General features: G+C 38.0%; 1 protein-coding gene across 1 annotated transcript in view; it reads right to left on the reverse strand.

Moving 5' to 3' along the window:
- The window catches only part of LOC113063482 (leucine-rich repeat and fibronectin type-III domain-containing protein 2-like), a 75,216-nt gene extending 69,715 nt beyond the window's left edge, over positions 1-5,501 (reverse strand). The window contains exon 1 of the mRNA XM_026233920.1: positions 5,330-5,501. The gene's annotated coding sequence lies outside the window, so the exon portion shown is untranslated. The remainder of the gene's footprint in view (positions 1-5,329) is intronic.
- Positions 5,502-9,203: the final 3,702 nt, after the last annotated feature.

Consider the following 9,203-nt stretch of genomic DNA (forward strand, 5'->3'; position numbering starts at 1 on the left):
CACAATACAGCATGACTGTGATTATCTGAATTACAGTAATCCTGTTTATTTACACAAGAACACCGTCACAGTAACTGCACATGCACGGTTATTACATTTATTGATTTGTTACATTTTCTGTCTGGTTTAGCTGTTGCAGTTTTTCATGCCTGTCCTTTTAGTAACTCACTCTGTAATGTTAGGATTTAAATGATGTTTGTGACGGTCTTCACTGTCTGTTTACTGTACGGTGGTACGGAGAGCGTCCTGGTGAAGGACAGAGGAGTGTATCTCAGTTTGGGCTCGGTGCACCTGTGCTGTCCTTCGTCCAGGTGCTTCCAGAGAAGGATGTGACTGTCAGAGGAAGGAACCACCTGAGGAAGCTCGTCTCAAAACAACAGTAACCCTGCCTCCTGCAAGCACTGCCCACAGGTCTAAATATATCAGCTTCTTGAGAAACCTTCTCCAGATTCAACAGTTACTGGTGCTGTTAACGGTGACTGAAATGCAAATCTAAAACAACACTACACTACACTAAACAAAAGTTGGCAAATCTTGCCCCGCCCCCGTGGTCTTCTGATTGGTCAGCTGATTGGGAATTGCACTCTATAAAACAGTGAGTAAGTAGCACTTTGAATGGAGAAGTGCATTCTGTGTCAGAATCTGATGCTCAAGGTGTGTCCTGCGTGTGTGACGCAGCTCTTCTGAGAGTGAAGCGGAGGTCACTCCGGGGTCAAGAGAAGGACTGAAGCACAGTGAAGACCACTCCTGGGAATAACCCGAGCGCTTCAACATGATCAGAGATCCCCTCACTATCAGAGATCCAGGGAGTCTGGGATGTAATGGGATCCATGTGTTTGCCTGAATGGCTATGAAATCAGATGAGCATTGTGCATTTCAGGAATACTTTGAAATTCATAAGTTAGTAAGACTGTGCTGTACAGAACAGTGTTTCTCATTCATTGATCTATGTGTGGCGGCCTGCCACAGTATCACAACTGACCACCACAGATAGATTTTCACCAAAGGCTTTGACTTTGTTGATTAAACATGATGAAACATACCAATAAATCAATCTATTGGTATTTAAATGTCGTGGGCTATTTTAGAAGACAATTTATAACAATAACAATGCAATTCCTAACAAGCCACACATTTAGTTCTGTCGATCTGTGCAGTGCATGATCTAGTTTGACTTGATTACTAGTAAAAGTACTGAATAATCGTATGACTCAAGCATGAGTAAAAAAGTCGTTTGCTGAAAAACTACTCAAGTTACAGCATTACAAAGTACTTGAGTATTACTGTTGTATTTGTACTCAGAATGAGAGGATGTGAGTCTTATGGAGCAGTGTTGACCCTAACACTGTACATCACTACAGCTGAAGAACAGCAGATAGAGACGCTGTGACTGATGAAACCTGGAACACAAACACACAACACTTACTGACAAAACCTGGATCACAGTAGAGAACGGTCTTTACAAATATTTTCTGTTTCACTGTGAGAAGAAGAACATGGAACCCCATACACTAACTGTTTCAGACACGACCAATGCTATATAGTGATTGTGGAGCAAAACATATTAGTCTCATAGTCCCCATGAAATCAAAATTAATGTTAGCATCAATAATAAAATCTCCAAAACAGTGAAAAAATTCACATTTGGAAGATATAAGCATTCAAGACTTGCAGTTCATCTCTTCTGCCCAGCAGCTCAATGATTTTTTGCCATCACATCACACTTCATCTTCTGACCAATCAAATGCTCTGTAGAGTCCGTAGCTCTACAGATGGACTCTGAAGCACTGAGATGGGTCCCTTGTTCACTGTGTAGTGTTCCCTGTACTGTGAATGTACCGTAGTGCACAGTGTAGGTGAAGGGGAACCATTCACACAGGCTAAATATGCTTTAGATTAGTGCAAATGAGGTCTGGGCCTTGTTAATAAATGATTTTTAGACAGACTTAAAGAAGTTCCAGATCTATACTTGTGCTCTTATTAGGTCATTAATGTCTTTAATGTAAATAAACATGTGCAAACAATATATTTGCTCTTGAGAACTCATTCGCACACTGGTTTGAGCTTGAACTTGTCCCTGGTGTCACGTTATTTTACATCCGGGCTTTGGCTCTGGTCCAGATCATATATTAAACACTTTATAAATTACACAGCCTCAGCATTATTATGACCACGATTTTGTTTTATTAAGTATTTCATATTGAATCTAGGAGGTCATCTATTAGACTGTGGCTTCTCCGAGCTCCACATCTCTGGCCCAAACAGACACATATAAACGCTATTGGCTACTTCAAAAGGAGGCGGAGCTGCTCGATATGCCCCGCCCTTTCTTCCTGTTTCAGTTGAAATGACATCACCACACAGAACAACGCTGCGTTTCAAACCTTTAATCAGACACACTACTGTACCGATCCCTGTGCCAGGAGATACTGCTTCATAGCCAGTTATAAGATGATGTGTTTGTTTTTAAGAAGGGCAAAAGCAAAGAAGGGTAAAGGAGGGTTTAAAAGAACAGGAAGCGTTTAAAACAGTGTGAACAGAAAGTTGCCAGTAATAAATAATGTGGGGTATGGGTTAGTTTGACAGTGATTCAATCTTAATGATTCGGATTCTTGTCTATTCCTAATTTTGATGCCAATAAGGTTATCATAATAATAATACAAAAATCTTAGATATTGTTCACATTTATTCTAACTCTGAATTCTTATTCTTATCTGAATACTATGAATGAATGGATCAGAGCACTAACAGAAGGATGTGTGCAGCAGAGAGAACAGACACGAGTCTTCTGGACTTGAATGGGTTAAAATCACATTGAAAGGGCAGTTTGTAATAATAACAGTGGACTCCAGGCACAGGTTCGGTAGAAAAAGAACATTTTATTTAACATTTTAAGCCATACCCAGGCTTGGAAATCCAAAATCTATTCCAATTCTGGAACAGGATGCTTGAGGTCAGGAATCCTCTACTTGTTATAAAATTTTAATTTACTTTGCTCTTTTTGATTTCCTTTGTGCACATTTGTATATGACTTTAAACCATTCCAGCACAAGAAGACTTTGAATCAATTAGAAATTGAAAGGCTTTATTTATTTTTTCTTATATGTTTTAATTGGATATGTCTTTGTCCAAATTAGGGATTTCCTGTGGGATTTCTCCTGTGTGAGTTATTTCTTCTCCTGGACCGTTTTGGACTTTCTGTGGGAGAGCGCCCTCAAACGTCAAGTATGAATTAAACATGCGCTGATATTAATAATTCATCTGGTCATTCATAAGCCCCTTTCACACTGGGAGTCTGGTAAATACACGGGTAAAGTGTTCCGGGAATTGTTCCCGGGTCGCTAGATTTTGCACTTTCACACTGCCAGTGATTACCTGGGATATGTTCGTGCTTTCACACACAACCCGTGAAGATCCCGTAACAACACGTGACATCAGCGCATGACGTGTTTTGTTAATTAAAATGATTTCATAATTATACTTTCTTATTATAATTAATATCAGTTAATGAATATCTATTCATCAGATATTTCGTATTGATATTGAATATTAAATCATCAGATTTTCATATAGATATTTAATAGAAAGACATCGTTCTATTGATGTGTTTAGCTACTATTTTATGTTAGATAACATCTAAAAATGGATTTGTGCTTATATAAATCATACATTTTTACACTCTAAAAATGATTATTGGCATTTGGTTTTATAAGAAAATACTATTTTGGTCTGTCTACTTCAAATTTCCCTTTTAATAAAATATGTTACTCCCCGTTTCTTTGTAATTATTTGTGAAGATTGCTACCAGCAATTTCTACGTTTTTTGTTTTGTTTTTTTCAGTGTAACATATTCAGAAAAGAGCCCTTCACTTTTGATCATCATTGTGCAAAAGCAAATCTGCTGTCTTCTAATCGGAATCCTTTCCCTATTTCCTCTGTGTTTGAGTGCACACTGAGACTGCAGGAGACACCTTGTCTATGCTGGGCAGTGGAGTTGTTAACAAGGCGTCTTTGTCGCTAGATTTAATGACTTTTTGGACAATCATTATTTCTCTGAGACTCTCTGGTGCTGCCGCATGAGCGCGAGCCTCTCTCTCTGTATCTGCTGTGTTCAGCGAGCGCAGAGAGGAACAGCACTTTCCATTACAAAAAACAAAAAGATATTCTGTTGCTTCTAACTCTATTTTACAAGCAAGTATAGCCGACATCAGTCACAGCACAATCTGACTTTATCGCATGTGTATTCGATTTCATTAGTGCAGATTAATGTTTGAGAGCTGGTTATGGACCACGTTTCAGTCATTATAATATTCATTCCGTTGTCTGATCATGTGTTATTGTGTGTATTACATAAACATTAAAATATAGTAATAGAAACAGTTTTATTGAGAATTAAATGGCTAAATTAAATTGCAGTATGTGAGCATAGGGAGGCAATACAATACGACTGCACTTAAGTCATAAATATGCTAATTAGCGCATGACGTCATCTAGTTCCTGTTCTCATGATTTATTTTTATGAATCAAAATGTTTCAAAACATCCCCCCGTTTTTTTTTTTCACAAACCGCACCCTTATATATATATATATATATATATATATATATATATATATATATATATATATATATATATATATATATATATATAGAATAAAAATTATTGTGGCAAAGTTGAATACTTGATTTATTCTACTCTTGTAAAAGTCCCACAATTTAATTATTCTCAAAAAAGTAGAAACAAATGTAAAAATATACTCAAGTACTTTAACGAAAGTATTTAATATAAGTAAAGATGGAAAGTAACTAATTACAAATACTTTCATTACAGTACTTGAGTATAATTTTATATTTTTTCTACTTTGCTGTTATAAGTAGCAGACTCAAACCGGCTCCATGGGTTCAAGCCTTATTCTCTTAAAAGAGTTTACATGAAAAATTTCCTGGATGTGTAAACTAGGCTTCATCTTCCATCAGCTATATATATATATATATTATTTTTTTTTTTTTTAATAAATATTTGAAACTGTCATGCAGTTGAAAGTTCAACTTTGACTCATAAAAGTTGAAATGGAGCCGGTTAATAGCAGCAGAGCTATCAGAAGATCCTCCAGAGAGTGAATCTGTTGAATCTGCTGTGTGAATCAGTCTCAGTGTGATAGATGTGATTCACTCTTCTGCTCATGACTCGACACACTGCTGAACTCAGAGCACAAACCAGTTTCTCCATCTGCTAGACCTACTTCAGCATCAGTAAATCAAAGTAAACTGTGTGTTTGGCAGAATATAATGTCCCATCGCTAACATAATCACCCAGCTGTCACATCTTACCTTCGGTGTGTCCCGTCGAGTCGCGATCGTCCATCGATGTCGTTTAACCGCGCAGCTTTACCGTCGTTTATCACATTTCCTTCTCGACACTGCGGCAGACTGACCGAGCGCGTGCTGAGGGACTCATCAAACACACGTGCACGAGCACGAGCACGAGCACGGGACGCTGCAGCCGCGCTGTTTCTCTGATAAACACGAGGCTATTTATACTCACAATATCAGGAGCAGAATGCGCAGCCTCTCTTTAGTGTGGACAAAATGCGAACGTTAAGGCTGTTATTCATTTATTTATTATAATTATTTCTTCTTCTTATTATAATATTTTTTTATTTTATAAATCCGATTATGTGTGGTTGCTGCTGATGTATTATTAATCCAGCGACTGATATGACACAACTAACCCTCAGCTCTGAGGAAATTAAATTGCATGCTATTTAACAGAACACAATAACAACTCTGCTGGAGGTTCCTTTAGGGTTCTTCCACTTCAAACCTGAAGAACCTTCTGAAGAGCCTCTAGACACCGTTCCAAAAGAGGAACCGTTCCTGGAGGAACCCTTTTATTAAGAACGACCACCTTGGTTCTTCAAGGAACCATTTCATTAATATTTACAGCCCCACCCCTCCCACTAGATTATTTTTCCTCCTATTGACATCTTTAATATAAAAAAACCACTAAGAAACTAAAAAAGATGCATATAAAACATTGTTTATAGATAAACAATGACATCCATAGTTTCAAACAAATACTCACCTTAAATAGTCAATACTGCACATCACAATACCATTCATGCAAACATCACTGTTAATATTGTAATAAACAAAAATAAAACATTTACACCTGGACAAAATGGTAAACAAATGATCTAAATACACAAAAATTGAGGATTTACGATGCTGGCCACTGAAACACATGATCAGTCTTGTGGAAATGGTCGACGATCTCCTCCTGAAGAACTTCTAACAGTTTTTCTGTGTAATGTTGAACAGAGCACTCATATAAGATGAACTCATGGAGCAGCTCCTCATCATCTTCTGTCATTAACACAGCTGTTCTGAGAGTCTGTGTACACTGTTCTTTGAAGAAAATACTAATTTATATACAATTAAATGATAAAATATTTACATTTATTCATTTAGCACAGGCTTTTTTCAAAGTATCTTGAAAATGAGGAACACCACAGGCAATGTTTTGTCATATTAGTGCATTGATTAATGGTTGTGGACTATTACAGGTCTTTTACAACAAGTAATGTGTGTGTACACTATATATGTATGCACCTCACTGATCATATACTGACAGCAGGATCATCAGGTAACACGCAGTCCTTCTACAGATGGGGCAGGTCCAGAGAGCTCCTTTATTTGGTCAGTCATCATCAGACATCAGTGACTGAACTCTTAGAAGAGATTGAACCTTTAAAGTTCAAAAAAGAACCTTTAAGTGCAAAAATGAACTTCTAGGTATAAAAAAGGTTCAAAGTTGAACTTAAAGGTTCTATAATGATCTACTGGTGGTTATTTGGCAGTTATATCAAGAACCTTTGTTGTGGTAAAAGTTCATATTAGAACTTTAAATATTTAAGGTTCTTTCATGAACCTTTTCTAAGATGTACTGTAAAGACTAGATGTAACGATCGGGAACACAGGAGACGAGAGATCCAAGTGCAGTGTGAGTTTTAATTGGGTAATCCAAAGTCAGAATCAGAAAAACAGGCAAACGGTCATAACCAGAACATCAGTCCAAAACGGAGCAAGAAACTAGAACTTGAGGGAACCAGGTGACGGAGAGTAAGGACTCCATGAAACAAACAGAAACAAACCGGTTAATATAGGCAGGGTAATGACTATCAAGTGAAGACACCTGAGTGCAATTAACAGGAGTGCAATTACTGTGATGAAGGGACAAGTCTATGTGGGAATAGTAGTGTCTGCGGTGAGGTGCCTATGGGGAAGTGAGACCACTAGTGGACACCCAGGGAAACACAGACCAGCAGGGGTGGGTGGATCGATCTAAATATCTATAGTATCGATGCAAACACTGGTATTGGTATTGGATCGATACAATTGTAATTGAATCGATAATTTAATTTAAATGTCTCTCATCTATGTTCATTATACTTTGCTCGTGTCTTCTACCTCTACAATCCTGAGCAAACGCTGCTTTCACATCCTGCCCCACTTTGATACTCCTCCCCCTCCTGCTGCTCTGCTGTGATTCGTCGTTGTGTCGTCATGTGACTCACTGACACAACGCGCAGAGGAGCAGCCAGTTAGCCGTATTTCCTCTGTCGGGTCAGTGTGAGCCAGGGTTTAAAGCGGGCCGGCGGGGCTCATAGTCTCGGGTCAGTAGCACCGAGGCCAGAATAGCGCAGGGTTTCCACAGTCAGGGCCTGAAGCTCCGCTGCACGTCACTAAAACACACCCTTTACACGCCTCTCAGAACAACGTCACGCAACCCCATCATTTCACCAACAAAGAGAAGTTATCAGAAAACTAAGAAATAAATCTTGAGATGAGGCTTGTGACAGATAATATAAGTAAATAAATACATGAATATGATAGAGAATAAGAAGCTGACGTCTGATTTATTCAAGCGGTCATATTTAGCATGCTTACTATGGTAATGTTAATGCCTAGCGTGCAGACTTTTGCATCGCTTATAAATATTTCTGCCTTGTTTAGTGATTATAATCCACATCAGATCAAGTTATTTCAAACACTCGCTGCTGACTGAAAGAGAGTTTTGAGCTCGACTTATATAAAAAAGTGTTTAATGCTGGTGTTAAAGCTGTTATCTTTCTGAAATGATCCTCAGCGCAGACTCTCTATTTTTATAAAAGCTCCTGAACAAAAATCATTATTATATTTTGATGATAGGCAACATGGAGCTAAACTCACGAAACGAGACGACAGATAAAATGTTACTTAATAAATACACAATTGTGATAGAGAATAAGAAGCTGACGTCTGATTTATCCAAGCGGTCATATTTACCATGTTTATTATGGTAACGTTAATGTTTAGCGTGCACAGTCTTTTACATCGCTTATAAATATTTCTGTCTTGTATGGTGATTATAATCCACATCAGATCAAGTTATTTCAAACACTTGCTGCTAACTAAGAGTGAGTTTTGAGCTCAAATTATTTGAAAAAGTCTTTAATGCTGGTGTTAAAGCTGTTATCTTTCTGAAATGATCCACGCTGATGCTCTCTAGACACGGAGAAACTCTGTCTTTGTTCATAACTCCTCCTCTAGCCCCAGCTGGCCCGCTTTGGCCCAAGGATTTCGTCGGGCCTAAAAACCCTGGCCGTTGGCCCGAGGAAGCCCCGGCGAGGCACGATCAAGCCCCGGAAGTGACTGTGGAAACGCGACTGGCCCTGGCACGCACTAGCACGCCCGCTTTAAGCTCGACAGTGGAAACACAGGTATATTTGTTCTTTGTTTGTTCTTCAGTAATAATTGCGTGCACTTTATTTCATTTACTTTTAAAACCAGAAAAAAGGGAGATTTTTTTTTTATTCTTTATTTTTTTATTTAATATTAAAAGGCTGTAAAGAATTCATTCTACAGTGCCTGATAACTAATTTTGTGGACTTCAATACACTGATAAAAAATATTGGCTAAATAATTGATTATTCATTCACCTCAGAATAATGACATAGACCTACTGCACTCCCCTACACAATTTTCTTTAAGTAAAAAGTATCGTATTGGTATCGGTATCGGCATCGGCAATACTGACCCTATATGTATTTGGTATCGGATCGAAATTTTGCAGTATCGCCCACCATTAGAGACCAGACAGCGTGACACTAGACAATGTACAGTTAGAACACAATTTGCTTAACTGTTACATTAGTAAATTATT

This window comes from Carassius auratus, chromosome 45 (genome assembly GCF_003368295.1).
Source record: "Carassius auratus strain Wakin chromosome 45, ASM336829v1, whole genome shotgun sequence".
NCBI lineage: Eukaryota > Metazoa > Chordata > Actinopteri > Cypriniformes > Cyprinidae > Carassius > Carassius auratus.